Source organism: Sapajus apella, unplaced genomic scaffold (assembly GCF_009761245.1).
Source record: "Sapajus apella isolate SASKATOON/1434 unplaced genomic scaffold, GSC_monkey_1.0 scaffold13, whole genome shotgun sequence".
Lineage (NCBI taxonomy): Eukaryota > Metazoa > Chordata > Mammalia > Primates > Cebidae > Sapajus > Sapajus apella.
The window spans coordinates 21,627,019-21,645,205 of NW_022436953.1; the positions used below are offsets into that span (position 1 = coordinate 21,627,019).

The following is an 18,187-nucleotide window of genomic DNA, read 5'->3' on the forward strand; positions in this document are numbered from 1 at the left end:
TTAAGAAAAGCATGCTCCACTCTATGGTCTTAAATTACAGACGTGTTTTCAGCCGACCTAACCAAATCAGATACTGAGCCATGGGGCCTTGCCATCATCTCTTCCCATCTCTGAGCCTTTGACCATCCCTAGGGCAAGGTCTTCCTTCCCAAATTCACTTCTAGGTCCTTTTTAGAATTCCATTCGAATTCATATATTGGCTTTTTTGTAGTCTGAGATATAATATTTAAACCATAAGTACAAAAATTGTGAGGTTCATGATGTAAATATGAACTATGAAATTCCTAATAGAAAAGTGAGCTAAATGGAATTTAGTATATACTATTTCCTTTGCCTGAAATAACTTTCTCTTTTGTGCCTGTTACATATCTTTTCATCCTTCGAAACCAGATCAAATGTATACATTGGCTTTTTATCTATATCTTATTGTCTTATTTTTTAATGGTCACTCTATAGGGATTACAGTACTCATCCTTAACTCTTACAGGCTGCTTAAAGTTAACATTTTAACAGTTTGTGTGAAATGTAGAAACATCGGAACTGCACAGGTCCCTTTAAAGCTCTTGGCCCACTCTTGATGTTCTTATATGTACTGCATCTACACACATTGTAAATCTCACATTAAGGCATTTTTATTTCCTTGAAACTATGTTTGTATTTTAAAGGAATACAGAGGAAAAAATAGTCTTTTACACTTACTCACATATTTACTATTTCCGATGCTCTTCCTTCCATCCTGTAAATCTGAATTTACATCTGCTTTCATTTACCTTCATTCTAAAGAATTTCTTTTTACATGGCTTATAGTATAGATTTGCAGCAATGGATTTTCGTGGTTTTCTTTTATCTGAAGATATCTTTATTTTACCCTCAATCTTTTTAAAACCGAGGTTTACTGAGGTATAATTTATGTACAATACAATTTACATGCAATATAAATTCACACCTTATGTGTACCCTATGAGATTTATGAAATGCATATAGTCATGTAAACACTACTGTAATCAGTATATAGAATATACCCAAGTTGCCATCATGACCATATGAAGTCAACTACTTCTCCCTCCCCAGCTCCTGTAAGCTGCTGAGATGTTCTCTGTCTTCATAATTTTGCCATTTCCAGAATGGAGTCATATAAATGAAATCAAATAGTCTGTAGTCTTTTGAGTCTGGCCTAGTTCAAAGAGCTTAATACATATGAGGATCATACATGTTGTGTGTATCTGCAGGTTGTTCCTTTTTATTGCTAAGTAGTATTCCATTGTGTAGCTATAGCATAGTTTGCTGACTGGGTGTGGTGGCTCACGCCTGTAATCCCATCATTTTGGGAGGCTGAAGTGGGTTAATATATATTAACATAAACAACACTGTTATTTTCTAACAGATAAACGGGCAAGGTCACACACAACTTTTAAATATAATCAAAGTATAGATTGGATGTGGTGGATCATGCATATAACTCCAGCACTTTGAGAGGCCAAGATGGTTGGATCACTTGAGGTCAAGAGTTCGAGACCAGCCTGGCCAACAAGGTGAAACCCTATCTCTACTAAAAATACAAAAATTAGCAAAGACCTGGAACCAACCCAAATGCCCATCATTGATAGACTGGACAAGGAAAATGTGGCATATATACACCATGGAATACTATGCAGCCATAAAAAACGATGAGTTTGTGTCCTTTGTAGGGACATGGATGAATCTGGAAACCATCATTCTCAGCAAACTGACACAAGGACAGAAAATCAAACACCACATGTTCTCACTCATAGGTGGGTGTTGAACAATGAGAACACATGGACACAGGGAGGGGAGCATCACACACTGAAGTTCATTGGGGGCACTAGGGGAGAGACAGCAGCAGGTGGGGAGGTTGGGGAGAAATGCCAGATATAGGTAACGGGGGGATGGAGGCAACAAACCACCTTGCCGCGTATGTAGCTATGCAATGGTCCTGCATGATCTGCACATGTACCCCAGAACCTATAGTACAATTAAAAAAATACAAAAATTAACTGGGCATGGTGGTGGACACCTGTAATCTTAGCTACTTGGGAGGCTGAGGCAGGAGAATTTGCTGGAACCCAGGAGGCAGTGGTTACGGTGGGCCTAGATCATGCCATTGCATTCCAGCCCATGCCGACAGCAGCAAGACTCCATCTCAAAAACGAAAAAACAAAAAACATAGTTTGTTTACCAGTTGAAGGATATTTGAATTGTTTTCAGTTGTTAGCAATTATTAATTATAAATAAAGATGCTAAAATGCTCACATAAAGGTTTTTGTGTAAAAAAGTTTTCATTTCTCTTAGGTAAATACCTAGGCGTGGGATTGCTGGATTGTATGATAAGTGTATATTAAACTACGTAAGAAACTACCAAAGTGTTTTCAAAAGTGGCTGTACCATTATGCATTTTCATCAGTAATGTATGAAAATTCCTGTTGCTCCCCATTCTTCAGTATGGACATAAAAGGTAAGTGGGTTTAAATAAGTATGTAGTGGTATCTCAATGTGTATCAATTATAACTTATCTAATAACTTATGATGTCTCTGTATTGTCTTTTGCCTTTTTTAACAGTGTGTTTCAAAGAGCAAAAGTTTTCCATTTTGATAAAGTTTAACATCAATTTTTTTCTGTCATAGTTTATGCTTCATGTGTTATGTCTAGGAAATCCTAAGAAATCCTTACCTTGTCCAAAGTCACAAAAACAAACTTTTTTTCTTTTTATTAGCACTTTTTTTTTTCTTTTTTTTTTTTTTTTTTTTTAGACAGGATCTTACTTTGTCACCCAGGCTGGAGTGCAGTGACATAACCACAGCTCAAGGCAACCACCGCTCACTGCAAACCTCAAACTCGTGGGCTCACACTGTTCTCCTGCCTGAGCCTCCCGAGCCTTCATTAACCTTGACTGGCTAATGGTCACAAAGATTATTTTCAGTTTTATTATTTATGTTTTATTCTACACATTTTTATAGTTTTAGCTTTTAGGTTTATGATCCATTTTGCATCAACTGTATGTAAGATACAAAGTATGTGCCAAGGCTTATTTTTTAGTACCTGGATGTCCAGTTGTTCCAGCATGATTTATTGAAACTCCTTCTTCCAGTGAATTGCCTTTGCACCTATGCTGAAATTCTGTTCCATTGGTCTATGTATGTATTCTCTCTCCAATACTATACTCCCCTAATTATTGTGGCTTTATGATGAGTTTTGAAATCAAGTAATGTCTGCCTTACAACCACATTCTTTTTTTAAATTGTTTTTTTGTGTGTGTGTGATACTAGCTTGTCTGCATATTCATATAAATTTGAGAATTAGCTTGTCAGTTTCTATAAAAATATGCTGCTAATATTTTGATTGGGACTGCATCAAACCTATAGATCAATGTGGAGAAAACTGATACCTTAACATTATTGAGTCTTCTAATCAATGAAAAGTTTACCTCTAGATTTATTTAGGTCTTCTTTAATTTCTCTCATGAATGTTTTGGGGTTTCAAGCACATAGATCATGTACATATTTTATATTTAAAACTATTTCTTGACTTTTATACTATAAATTGTTATTGTAAACTGTAGTGGAACTGTTTTTAATTTCAGTTTCCAACTTTTCATGGCTATTATATACAAATAATTTTAAAATTTTTATCACGAATTTTGTTGTTGTGTGAATTGTTCTGCACACATCAGTTAGCTCAAGTTGCTGGTGCTGTTCAGGTTTTGTATTTCCTTATTGCTTTTCTGCCAACTTGTTCAATTGATTACTGAGACAGAAATATTGAATTCTCAAACTGTTATTATGGATATGTCTATTTCTTCTCTCATTTGTATCAGGTTTGTTTCTGGTATTTGAAGCTATGTTTTTAAGTGCACATATATATAGGGGTTTTATGACGTCTTTGTGAATTGACCTTTTAGTTATTATTTAATAGTCATCTTTATCCTTGGTAATATTTCTTATTCTGAAGTCTATTTTGTTTGGTATCTAGACAGCCACTCTAGGTTTTAAAAACTTTGTATTTGCATGGCATATCTTTATCCATTATTTTATTCTTAACATATATATAATTTACATTTAAAGTATACTTCTTGGCCAGGCATGGTGGCTCATGCCTGTAATCCCAGCACTTTGAGAGGCTGAGGCAGGTGTAATGCTTGAGCTTAGCAGTTCAAGACCAGCCTGGGCAACGTGGTAAGACCTGTTCCTTAAAAAAAAAAAAAAAAAAAAAGTGCAAAAATTAGCCAGGTGTGATGCACACCTGTAGGCCCAGCTACTTGGGAGGCTGAGGTGGAAGAATCACTTGACCCTTGGAGGTTGAGGCTGCAGTGAGCCAAGACTCACACTCAAGTCTGGGCAACAGATCAAGACCCTATTTTTTTTTTAAATGTGTATTTCTTGGATGATACATACTTGGGGCTTGCTTTTTTATCCTGTCAACGTCTTTTAATTGTTGTAGCTGGAACATTTATAGTTGATGTAATTATTTGTGTATTCATTTAAATCTACCACCTTTCTAGATATTTTCTGTTTATTCCATTTCTTCTTTGTTCCTTCTTCCTGTGCTTTTCCCAAATGAGTCAGTGCTCCCAGATCAATGCTCCCTGAAGGAGCTTCTCATTTCTTGGATTTATGGCTATTTGTTTGCCCTGTGAACTTAGTGTTCTGGGTTGAAGGAAAGTTATACTTTTGTCATTTATATGACACTTTCTTATTTTTAGAATAGGATTAATGATCTTTGTAGCTTTCTATGTCCTAGGTAGAAGTGGAACTCATCTTCATTCTTGTGGGCTGTTTTTCTGGATACGGAATTCTCAGTTGATAGCTTTTTTTTTTTTTTTTTTTTTTTTTTTTGTTTTAAAGATGGGGTTTCACCGTCATGGCCAGGCCGATCTTGAACTCCTGACCTCAGGTGATCCACCCACCTCGGCCTCCCAAAGTGCTAGGATTACAGGCGTGAGCCACAGCGCCTGGCCAACTTTTTCTTTTATTATTTTAAAACTGTTGTTCCATTGTCTTTTAGCCTCTCTTATTTCTGATGGAATCTTTGAGATCCTTCAAATTATTACTCCCCCATATGAAAGTGTCATTTTTCTCTGGCTGCTTGGAAGACTGTCTCTTTGTCTTTGGTTTTTAACAGTTTGACTGTAGTGTTTCTAAATATGCTGTTTATTTTGCTTGAAGTTCACCGAACTTCTTGAACTAAAAATTTATATCTTTAGCTAAAATTGAGGAATTTTCAGCCATTATTTCTTCAAATAACCTCTCTAGACCATTCTCTCATTACTCCAATATTAGATATTTTAATATTTGTTTACATGACCCTGAGGCCAGGATCATTTTTTAAAATAGGCCTGGCATGGTGGCTCATACCTGTAATCTCAGTACTTTGAGAGGCCAGGGCAGGAGGATCACTTGAGCCCAGGAGTTCACAACCAGCCGGGGCAACATAGTAAGACTCCATCTCTCAGAAAAAACTATATATTAAAAATATGTAAAATAGGCCAGGCACCAGGCATGGTGGCTCACACCTGTAATCCCAGCACTTTGGGAGGCTGAGGCAGGCGGATCACGAAGTCAAGAGATCGAGACCATCCTGGCCAACATGGTGAAACCCCATCTCTACTAAAAACACAAAAATTAGCTGGGTATGGTGGTGCATGCCTGTAGTCCCAGCTCCTTGGGAGGCTGAGGCAGGAGAATTGCTTGAACCCAGGAGGTGGAGGTTGCAGTGAGCCAAGATTGCACCACTGCACTCCAGCCTGGCACCTGGCAATGGAGCGAGACTCTGTCTCAAAAAAAAAAAAAAAAAAAAATAGACCAGGCATGGTGGTTCACACCTGTAATCCTAGCACTTTGGGAGGCCGATGCAGGTGGATCATGAGGTCAGGAGTTCAAGACCAACCTGGCCAAGATGGTGAAACCCTGCCTCTACTAAAAATAAAAAAATTAGCTGGGCATGGTGGTGGGTACCTGTAAACCTAGTTACTTGGGAGGCTGAGGCAGAGAATTGCTTGAACTTGGGAGGCAGAGAGCCACCAAGATTCTGCCACTGTACTCCAGCCTGGGTGACAGAGCGAAACTCCGTCTCAAAAGAACAAAATGTTTTCCTCTGTTCTTCAAAGCATATTGTTTTTAGTGGTCTATCTTCAAGTTCTCTCAGTCTTTCTTCTAGTATATTCATTCTTCATCTGAGCCATCCAGTAAATTTTTTATTTTAAATTTTTTTATTTTAGAATTTCTATTAATTTCCTTTTTATACTTTATATCTCCCAACTAAGACTTTCTATCTTTTCATTATTATAATATATTTTCATTTCAGTCCTGAAGCATAATTATTTTTTAAATTCTTATCTTTTGATTTCAACCTTGGTGTCATCTCAGAATTAGTCTCTATTGATTTTCTTTTCTCTTAAAACTGTTTCTTTTTTTTTTTTTTTTTTTTTTTTTGTATCTTTACATGACAAGTAATTCTGGACTTTATGCCAGAAATTGTGATGGATATGTTGTAGAAACTCTGGATTCTATAATGCTTCTCCAAAGGAATATACATTATATATAAATATACTATATATATATACATATATATATATATATACACATACACACACACACACACACACACACACACACACATATATATATGTGTATATATTTATCTTTAAGCAGACAGCTAACTAGGTTAAGCCCATAGTGCAAGCTCTGTCTCCCTTGTAATAAGTGGCAGCTCAAGTCTAAGTTCACTTATTTTAGCTTTAGCTGGACTCCTTAAAGTTTGCCCTCACTTGCATAATTCAACAGTCATCCAGAGATTATATGCATAGATTATATGCATAGCTTATATGTAGAATTTAGGCTCACCCCCTCTGCCTCACTTTTAAAGATTCCGCTTCACTTTCTAGCAGCTGTTATTGACCCAAAGTCTTTCCCAAAGTAAGATTCCTATTCAATTTCTAGCCTTCCTACCCTATCCTGAGACCTGGTCTCAGGATAAAAGCTTGAAATAATAAAAAAGGTAAACTAATCCCTTGTCTTCCTCTTCTTCTGAGTAACCTCTCTGGTATCTGCCTGCTCTTTTTCTTCTCCAATGCCTTCAAACAATTATTTTGCTTCTTTCCTGAGTCCACAGATATTATGTGTGGAAAGGTTGGTAAGATAGAAGCTTACTTGGGAAATGTAACTGTTTGTAATTCAGACAGGCACATAACTTTTTAAACATCCCTTGTGTTTTTCATGAAGTCTTTTCATCGTCATTATTGTTATTGTTAGAGTTTATTCATTTTAGTTTATATTATTTAAGATCAAAGACTGTTACTTTTTATGTTCAGTACTACTTTGACAATTGTATTATTTATCTGTAGTGCTAGATGTTGGGAACTTGGTAAATATTTAAATGACAACAAGTAAACTTGGCATACATTTTTCTTAGCTATACAGAATATATCCTTGTTGAGAAAAGTTATCCTATGTAAGAACGCTTAATGAATAATTGCTATTTTTCCATTAAAATTTGCCATTAGAAAAGAAAAAACACAGATTTCTCAAAAACAGCACAACACTTCTCTTTTAAAATAAAATTTTAATTCAATTTTTTTAACATTGACTTAAAATCTATTAGTGTTAAAGTACTTTGGAGGACACTATTTTTGTATGAAAGGGGAGGATAATTAAATAAGACAGACAATTCTAAGAACACTTGTCTGAAAACAGATTTTTTAAAAAAGACAGATAACTCATTCTCCCTGCTATCCAAGAATCTAAAATCTAGTTGAGTATATAGACAGATGTAAATAACTTTAATATAAAGCAAACAATATTAAGTGCTATACTGAAATTAGAACAAACTATTCTGTGAGAACACATGGACACAGAGAGGGGAACAACACACACTGGGGCCTATCGGAGAGTGGAAGGTGGAAGGAGGGAGAGGTTCAGGAAAAATAACTAATGAATACTAGGCTTCATACATGAGTGATGAAATACTGTGTATAACAAACACTCTTGACTCAAGTTTATTTGTGTAACAAACCTGCTCATGTACCCTGAACTTAAAATTAATATTAAAATAAAACTGTCACGATCACAGTAAATAGAAAGCAATGCAATTAGCTCAGGATTTCAAGAGAATTTTGTGGCAAAGGTAGGATATATACTGGCCTTAGAAGGAAGTAAAGAACTTAATAGGTATATATGATAGGAAAATTCATAGAAAAATTTGGAAAATTTTAGGCCGTGTTTAGGAAAGAGTAGCATGGTTAAATGATAAGACCTAGAACTTTGAAAGCACAAAGATATGTATGACTATGTTCAACATGCTAAACCTCCCTCAGCCTTAGTTTCATAATCAGAAAAATGGGAAAGTTGAATATAGTTCAAATCGTGGAGACTCTTATGAGACAGGAAAATAGAGGCCTATAGACTGTAGTTGGCTGTAGTAATAATAAAGTAAAAGGTATTGGCAATAGGACCGAACCCAAAAGCAAAAGACTGTGTTTTCCGTTCCAGGCATAGACTGGAAAAAGATGAAAAAGAGGAAACAAATATAAGGATTTGGCCGTTGATTCTATGGAGGAAGGGAAAAAATGAAATTCAGGAAGTTTAATAGAAACAGCTAGAACCAATTTAATGAAACAACTCTAAAACTATTGTAAAGTAGATTGTATATTATTATTGTATATGGTATATACACACTGTTTATTTTTCTGATATAAAGAGAATTATTTAAAATATATTTTAAAACAATCATAAACTAATTTAACTGGTAATAGAACTTGAAAGATGCTGCAAAAAGAATTTTCAAAGTTTGCTAATTTCTTCAATTAAAGCTCAAAGGCCTTTCTCCGTAATTTTGCTTAAAAGAATTTTTATATTTTCCTTTTATTGTTTATTGAGGTCTTGTTAACATATACTTCATGTTTTCCCATATATTACATCTTTTTTATCTCAACAATCCACTCGTTAACACCTCCCTAATACTTCATTAAAATGTTTTATCCAAATAATACTATTAGGTTTTTTAATTTGTTTGTTTTGGATAGCAGGGAAATACAGAAAGAACGATACCTAGGGTTCATAAGCCTAGAAACTCTTACTAAATGCAAAAAAGGTGACATTCATAGTTACACTTAACTATGTAACTATGACTACAAGAGCCAATAACTTAAAAATTGTGCTGTTGAACTTCAATATATGTATGTCTTTTGCGTTTATTAGCATTAATAATAATAATTCACTAATGTATGTCTGCTAGGTACAAAAAACCTTGCTAAGCATAACATATACGTTATCTCACTTAATTTTCATGCGACCATATGCGATACTCTATCCCTTGATTAAAGGAATTAAAGTTCAGAAAATGTTATGTGCTTGTGATTGCATAACTAGTGAATGGCAGGGTCTATATCTGAGCCTAGGATCACCTGACTCCCAAGCCCATGTGCTTTCTGCTATACCACATTGCCTCTCCTAGGAAAAAGAAGGGCGAGGAGGAAGGAATGTCTAAAAATGAACTGAGTCCTTCCTAACTGCCAAACTATTCCAAGTGCTTTTACACACACTAATTGAATTCTCCCAACAGTTATAGGAGGGAGGTTTCTTGTTATCCCCATCTAGTATACGAGTAAACCAGAAAAGGTACCCACATCTTCCACATGGCATTCTACAATTCTACAACCAAAATGGCATGCATAACAATTGAGAACTTTGAGCCAAATCACATCATTTGATGGTGACTGGGAACATCTTCCTGGTCCCTAAATATCTTTGCCAAGGATTTCCCCTGTCAAAACAAAAATAATTCCGGGGGTGAGAACACAATAAACTTCATTATCCAACTGCACTATAGTGAAACCAAATGACCATCTGGGTTCAGGCGAGGTGGTTTTAATGAGAAGAGAACTAGTAAGCCAAAGGCATCCAAGAAGAAGAAGCCACGGCACACTGGGAGGAGGAAGAAAGGAGTTGCTCCTGAGGATTGTTGAGATGCAGAAAGCTACCCTTGCCTACTTCATGATTTTCTGGGCTTGGTCTTGCTGCAGCCAAACTCACATTTGCAGTTCACAAATGGAGATAAGACAATTAGGTGAACACACCATGTTCCAGAGAAGATGATGAATTAAAGTGTATTTGTTTTTGTTATTCTTTATTTATGAAGAACATGAAGCACTTTGGTGAGATTAAAAGTTAAGAGCTGTCCATCTGGCTCTGCCAAATATTAACTCAGGTTAATTGTAGGTTGCTCAATCTATCATCCATGTGATGGCTTCACATTTTCAAACAATGTACTAAATGGTTCCTCTAAGTTAATGTTATTCCCATGCTATATATCACATGGGATTTACCATCTTAACTGTGTGAGTGTGTAATGCTGTAAGTGACCCTGCGGCAAAAAGAGAAGCACAGAGTGGGAAGGGCTCAGGTTGGATCCTGATGATACTGCATCCAGCTGTGATAATGAATTAAGTTAATCTGTGAGTATTTTCTTAACCATAGACTGGAAAACTCTTATTCCCAAGAAGTTGTTTTGACTTTTAAGCAGGGAATCCTATAAAAGGTAGACTATTATAAACTCTCCTAAAGCAAAATATTTGCTTTATGTAAATAGCCTTCTCAAGGTAATAAATAATTAAGGAACCTCAAAATAAAATAATGTATGAAGCTCTGAATCCCTAACCAAAAAGATTTCCAAAGATTTACCTTAGAAAATAATCCATCTTTAAGGAGAAATACTGAAAACATACTAACTGCCCTAAGTTCCAAAATCATAAGCAACAATTAAGGGCAAGAATTAAAATGGAGAGTCCTGTGTTCAGGAGTTGCAAAGACCTGGATACTCATTCTTTTCTCCCAGGCAAGCTGCTTAACCTCCCAGACTTTATATGTTCATCTGCAAAACAGGAATAACAGCACATGCTCTGCCAGTCTGCACAGCAGTTGTGAGGATCAAATGCAGAGGGGGCAATGAAAGGGCAGTACCGTCGGTACCACTGAGACAATCCAGGTGTGCAAGGTACAATGAGGACTGGCCCAAGGGCTAACCTCAGACTGTGCCTTACACTCTGTGTCTTACTGCATCACTTCTGAAAGGTTATTTTAGAAGGTGGTAATTACAGAAAGTAAATTAGGGCTAAAGCAGGATGAGAACTTGTTTGAATGTTCTGTTGAAGAAAGAGAGATGGAAGGAGCAAAGGGCTCAGCACCCAAAACTCTGAGAATCACTCAACTTTAGAGGAAGAATGCAGACAGCGTTCTTAAAATGGGTTAAGTGGAAGATGTAGGGGCAAATGAGGTAGGCACCCTGTCCTAGAACCTCTGGTTGGAGAGGGTTGAAAAGGGACCTGATAACTAGTGATTTTGTTGTCATCTTATGAGAGTATCTAAGTAGAAAACTGGTCTGTAAAAATAGATGCCAGAAACCAGTTGTGCCTATCACTGCACGGTGGGACCATGGGTGGGAATATGTGTGATTTTTATTCTTTTTGTTTATCTATATTTTCCAAGTTTTCCATGATGAAAATGTATTATTTCCATAATGAAAATGCTACTTCTGCAAAAAGTAAAAAAAAAGTATAGATTTTAGATTATATAGTATATGTAAAAAGAAACTAGTTTTTTTTTTTTTTTTTTTTTTTTTTTCAGTTACTGGGCAGTTTATTTTACAGGTAACTTCAACAATGGAGGCTGCTTCTGGCTCCTCAGCATCGTTGATGGTAACCAGTCCTACAATTCTCATTAGGTGGTTCTGTTACCCCACTATTTCCCTTGGGGTCTGTTGTGCTAAGGACAGGATTGGTTGGGTAAAGGGGCGTGGCACAAAACCCTCAGGAATACAGGCCACAGAGCTAATGAAGGGCCCCAAGCAAAGAAAGACCTGCCCATCAGCAATGAATTCTCTCCCCCCATGCCACAGACCTGAGGGCACGTGACCCAGGAATGTGCATCCAAAGATAATACTACCTTCAGAGAACTCTACTTATAGGTAAGTAACTCTCCTTTATAGGAGGTATCTTTGTGTGGCAGACTGTTTATGCGAGCAATTTGAATTGAACTTTAAATGAAAAAGGCATATCTCTGTAAGTGGTAATAATTTTAGTCATCTCACTGTGGCTAGGGGTTGTGGAATTCATTAGCACAGATTAACATATAAAGTGGGTGAGATATCTAATAGCAAACGGAGAGGTTTAGGGGCCTTAATTCATCACTGAATGAACAGCGTGTACAGTATTAGGGACTATGAAATTTTTAATTTACACAAAGTGTCCAAGAATATAGGGAATAAATTTAAACCCAAAACAGATAATGGAGCTATGCCCTACCTGGCTGGCAAGTTGAATTGTTTTTACACTGAGTGAAGAAAGCTAATTATCCCAAGCACAAGGAGACTGCTAAAAATAATAAGATTATAAGGAATAATTTGCTGATATAATTACAACAAAATTGGGTACACACAATCGTCAGATACATGTATTGCTTGACCTGGGTGAGAAAGTGAAATAAATCCTTCTTCTATAGCCTTCGTAAATTTGTTTTTATCATCTCCAAGTGGTGTTTGCACAGGCAGCACAATTTGCATGTGTAATGTGGCTGTACAAATTGACAACAAGTAAATTATTCAAGGAAATAGGCTGGTCGCGGGTCTGAACTATCTCGCAAAGCCTATTCATTTTGAAGAATCACTGAGACGTGAAGCTCATACATCAACCGTTTTCTGACAATCCTCAGACTTATTGTCTCCTAAAATGTCATTATGGCTATTATTTATGAAGCTAATTCATTTATTAATATATATTTAACTCTGACTTGTCATGCACCTTAGCAGACATTCTGTGCACTGCATAATTTTGAATAGATGAAAGGCTTTTGCATGCTTTAATGATTACTGTAAGCTGCTATAGATTTATAGAATTCAGCTTTATTATCTACTTGCATTAATACCTTTTTATAAGTTTTTTTCTTAAGGCCATCAAATATAAATGGCAAATGACATATTCAAAAGATTGTGTGGAATAAGATTTTCTGAGAGTTTGTTGAATTTTAGAACAAAGTGGGTTATCTGTCAGTTAAGGCCTAATTCACCTAAAAAGATGGGTATATACCAATTATGTTGAATTTTCGAGTAAAATACAGGCTGTGGTTTTTCAAGAAAAAGGAAAAGATTCATGATTCATTGGCTCTTTCCTTGTGAAAGAAAGGCCTGTCTTTTATGTTCTGAAGTTGGACAACAGTTCCTGAGGAAGCTGAATTCTAGCTGTTTGTTGTTTATTGTTATTGGGTCTTGCACTATGCCCTTTATGTTGTCATTAATCAATAAATATGTGTGGAACAAATGATTAACTAGTTGAATGATCTCCAGGTTTTTTGATAATACCATGAATAAAATAGGTAGAATCAAACATCTACCTAGAATACTATTTTATGTAGTTTTGCTTTCTGCTTTAACACTTCTAACCTCTAGAGAGTGTTCTGTAACTCCCACTGATTTAAAAATAAGCCATATATGTATGCAATCAAAATACACAACACATGTTATTTTTACAGTCTGCATAATAATATATCAATACTAGACATATATTGCTACTTCTTATTGTCACTGGATAAATTCTGCTCAGTAAGTGTGACCTCGACTACTGTGTGTGTGTGTATGTGCATGCACCTGTGTATGAATGTGAGTGTGTGTCTGTGTGTGTGTTTATGTGTTGAGAGGGAGGGAGAAGAAACTGAAGAATAAAAAGGAAAGACGATACACTTGCCTCAGACTTTGTGCTGTGAGTATGTTTCATGCTAACCATTCAAATATTCACCATATTTCTAACTTAAACATTTCTGCATTGGTGTAGGTGCAAATGTAAAACTCTTAACCAAGAAGAAGGGCAGCACAGGCAAACTTAACACTCCGGCCGTTTAACTGTGGATTTGAAATTGTGACAAACCAGATGCTTCATTTTAAAGATAAAAATTGTAAAAGATGAAAAATGCCATTATATACCTGAATATTATATTGAATATATTAGTTTTAATAAGGTCATGAAATCACCAAAACTTTGAGATGATTAAGATGTGTTGTTAAAATGCTGCTTTATCTATGAAGATAGAAAGTAGAATTAGCTGGGCATGGTGGTGAGCACCTGTAGTCCCAGCTACTAGGGAGGCTGAGGCAGGAGGATAGCTTGAACCCTGGAGGCAGAGGTTGCAGTAAGCTGAGACCACTCCACTGCACTCCAGCCTGGGCAACACAGCAAGACCTTGTCTCAAAAAATAAAAAAAGTAGATTAGTGGTTGCCTAGGGCTGATGGGAAGTGACTGACAATAGGCCATGGGAGTTCTTTTGGGGGATGACAAAAATGTTTTAAAATTAGATGTTTGTGATGATTATACAACTCTGTGACTAGATTAAAAACCACTGAATTGTGCACATTAAATGTGTGAACTATAATGGTTTACCAATTATATCTCAATATGGCTGTTTAAAAAGTATTGCTTGATCTAAGCCAAAATAAGTTTACTATATATAACCAATGCCATGTACTATGAATAGTAACATAAGAAATAATTTAAGAAACTAGCTTATGAATAAAACCAAGTTTAACTATAAGATAAATGATCTATCCACAAAAGCATAGAAAGGAGGCCTGCTTTCCAGAAATTCAATCTTCAACAAGAATGGTATTCATGTTGCATGATCTGATGAGAGACAAAATTCTTATTTCTCAAACACTGATATAAGCACCAAATGCAGTCAAGCAAAATCTTAAGTAAATGTACAGGAAGATACAATTTTTCCTTTAGAATTACTGCATAAGAACAACAAAGCATCAAGAATCTATTTTTAAAAGTAATTTTCTTACATTAAGTTGTCTCTCAAAATGTCATATTAGATATGGAAAACAAACTACACATGTACACACAAAATGTCTTTCTAACAGCATCACCCTGGTAGGGAAGGCTGATGACATTTTTATTAGTAATATTAATCACATGCTCAAAGGGAAAAATGTCGCACTTTTTCAGGAACCATAATATTTACCTATTTACACCTTTTAAAATTTCAATAAGTCCAACTTAGAACCCTTAAACCCCATAACCTTCAAAAAACAAGTAAAATGAAAATTAATAAATGTTCCCTAGTGTGCTATGAACCATTAATTGTACAGACTGAACAGCTTTACCCTAATAAGAAACATGCCTTCAGCAGAAATGTGAAAGTCACCTGATGCTTATGATTTAATGATAAAAATGTGCAGTCAATTTTCAATGACGTTAAGACCTACAACCCTGGAATATTTTAACTACAAATTCTTACAGATACCTGAGGAACTTTGAAAGGTGAACAACCCGGAGTACTGAAACATTCTCAGCATGAATAAAGTAATTCATCTCTAAAGTGGTCTGAAGATAGAGGCAATAAACTTTCCAGTAATAGCAAATAATCAGAGATGGATTTGGCCTGACACTCCAAGAAAGCACAGGCGTTGCATTAATCTGGCAACAAAATAATTATATCAGTAATGTTTTAGAGAAGAGGTATTATAATATTAGAAGTAAAGATATGTTAATAGCATCATTAATCATAAACCTCACATAAATTTTTAAAATCAGCTCTAGGTTTAGCAATAAAAGCCCTAAGTATAATCCATTTATTCAAATAAATAAATACTTTTGTAATTCTTACTATGAACGAAGGCTGGAGTAGAAATTCTGGTGCTAAAGTGAGCAGATTCCAGGGGATATCAGGATGAATTAAACACAGTCTTGTCTTTGAGGAACTTAAAATGAGAGGAGTGTGATGTTTTTACCAAAATTTCACCATTATTGTTTGAGTCATTTACATTGATCAGCGTTTTACTTTTATAATCAGAATGAAGAGTGTTAAGATGATTTTTTAAAAGGGATTTAAGTGCCATTGAGTGAAACGCCAAGTTTTATAGGTGTTCAGAAGACAGATCCCTGTCAAGGAAAATTTTCAAGGAAGAATGAGCATGTGAGCTGGGCATAGAAAGATGGCTGGCTTAATGACAGACTGAGGCAATCCAGGTGGAAGATATCGTGTCAACTAAAGCTAGAACATGAAATTAATGGAAAGAAATGTGATACGGCTGCAGGTTAGGGTGCATATAGAGCAGAAAAAGCTAGCATGTAATGTTGGGGCTCAATCATAGGAGGCCTACGCTATCACTCTCAGGAATTCAGATTTGGTTTGCCAGGTCATGTATGTAAGGTACTTAGCAAACAGTGCTGCATGCATCAGAGTACACGAGCCATTATCATTAGTGTTCAGTGTCTCCGAAGAGGATGGAGGAGAGCAAAGGCTATAGATCCCCTGGGCAGCCAGTTCAGTGCCGTTCCATCTATCCCATGGGTAGGCTCCAGATGAGTTTGCCCCAACAGGTAGATCTGTACTGGGGTGTGACTCACTTTTAGATTGTCCCTGACTCATCGTCTCCACCTAGCACTCATCACATCACTCAGTGGCATGCAGTGACACTCAAAGATCCTTCAATGCAAATACCATGTCCTCTTCTGTATCTTTGTTCCCAAGGCCTTAGCACATATTAGGTGTTCAAGAAATGCTTGTTGAACCAACTCCCCATTTGATATGAATATCCCCAGACAAATAAATAAATTGGTACTCTGGCCTATGTGTCAGAACAGATTGCCTGTTCACTTGGTAATTGAATTTGTCATCATAACTACTAATGATAGCTAGTTTCTGGATATGCCATGTTCCAAAATGAGGCATTGTCCTGAGAGACCCTTGCTTGCAATCCTCTGGATATTGACATCCTCTCAACTCTCCTCCTTTATCCCTACCTCTCAGTTCTCCTCCTTTATCCCTAAACTACGACACCTACCCCATAGTGATATTGTGGGTAAAATAAGGGTTTTCACATGCCTAGCAAGGTAAATATGTGTACTAAAAATCACTAAGCATGCCCTTTTCCCTAAACAGAATTTCTGGCTTGTTCACCCATTGGCTATGACATGCTAGACCAGTTAGTGTACTGTTTTGGAGACAAAGAAGTAAGAGAAGGCTCTTTGACAATTTTCATCTGAATGCCTCCTTTAGGCAGATTGAGCCACCCTTATGGACGTTGACATACTCTTTCCTTTTCTACGATGGCACACAACTCCTTGTAGCTGAGCTCAATTCTTGAAAATCCAGAATTATAAAGTTCAGAGCTGCAGTATAGGTCAAGTTCCTGTTCCCACCAAGACCTAAGGGATTGAAGTTCACAGTGAAGGACTAAAGGAAGGACTGAGGCCCCGAGTGGTCTTGCCTCTGCTGAGCACTGTTATGAAGTGAGAGAGAAGAGTATTCAGTTTTAATCAGAATCTTTGCCATTATGGAGACAGTGAAGCCTAGTGGTTAAGAGCAGGGGCACTCAAACTGACACACGCACAAAATCCCAGCCCCCCCCCCCCACCTATTTTTACAAATAAAGTTTTATCAGAACAGGGTCCTGCCCATGCATTTATGCATCATCTATGGCTGCTTTCACACTACAGCAGCAGCAGAGATGTGTGGGGGCAACAGAGATCATAAGTCCTACAAGGCCTAAAATATTTACTTTCTGGCCTTTTACAAAAAAAATGCTGACCTTCCATTAAGAATAATGGCTTTGTTAAGCAGAACTGAGTTTACATCCTAGTTCCAGCTTGGGTGAGTTAACCTTTTTACACCTCAGTTTCTTCATCTGTAAAGTGAGAGTAATAAGAGCACCTACTTTGAGGGGTTTTCATGAGGATTAAATACCCCAAAGTACCTAGCATGATGCTTGGACCATAGTAAATTTATTGAATGTGAGCAATGACAATGATGATGATGCACATATATGTAAAATTGTCATTCTGAGAACACTATACCTCAAAAAAGATTTAACAATGTGTTTTTAGATGCACGTGGGATTTGCTTTCATCAACTATGCTGAGATACGTGGACACAAGAATAACTGTCTTGAAGGAGGAATTTATATTCATGGATCCCTAGAAACATGAGGCAGGGTACACCATACAGGGCCACATGGAAGAAGCACCAAGACTAGGCAGAAGGCAGAGGGAGTGAGGGGTAAATGTGGGCAGGAGCCTTTATTGAAGTTTCTGTGGGAAAGACAAGCAGGGTAGGCAGTTAGGATGGGCTAGTTTGGATAATTTCCACAGGCTCTGGGGCACAGGAACCATCCAATATCTCCTGATA

At 36.6% G+C, this 18,187-nt stretch overlaps 1 long non-coding RNA gene across 3 annotated transcripts in view; it reads left to right on the forward strand.

Moving 5' to 3' along the window:
* Positions 1-18,187, forward strand: part of LOC116554007 — a 90,506-nt gene that overhangs the window by 7,236 nt on the left and 65,083 nt on the right. For all 3 annotated transcript variants that reach the window (XR_004270006.1, XR_004270008.1, XR_004270007.1), the window contains exons 2-3: positions 11,658-11,705; positions 11,906-11,974. This is a non-coding gene — a long non-coding RNA (uncharacterized LOC116554007). The remainder of the gene's footprint in view (positions 1-11,657; positions 11,706-11,905; positions 11,975-18,187) is intronic.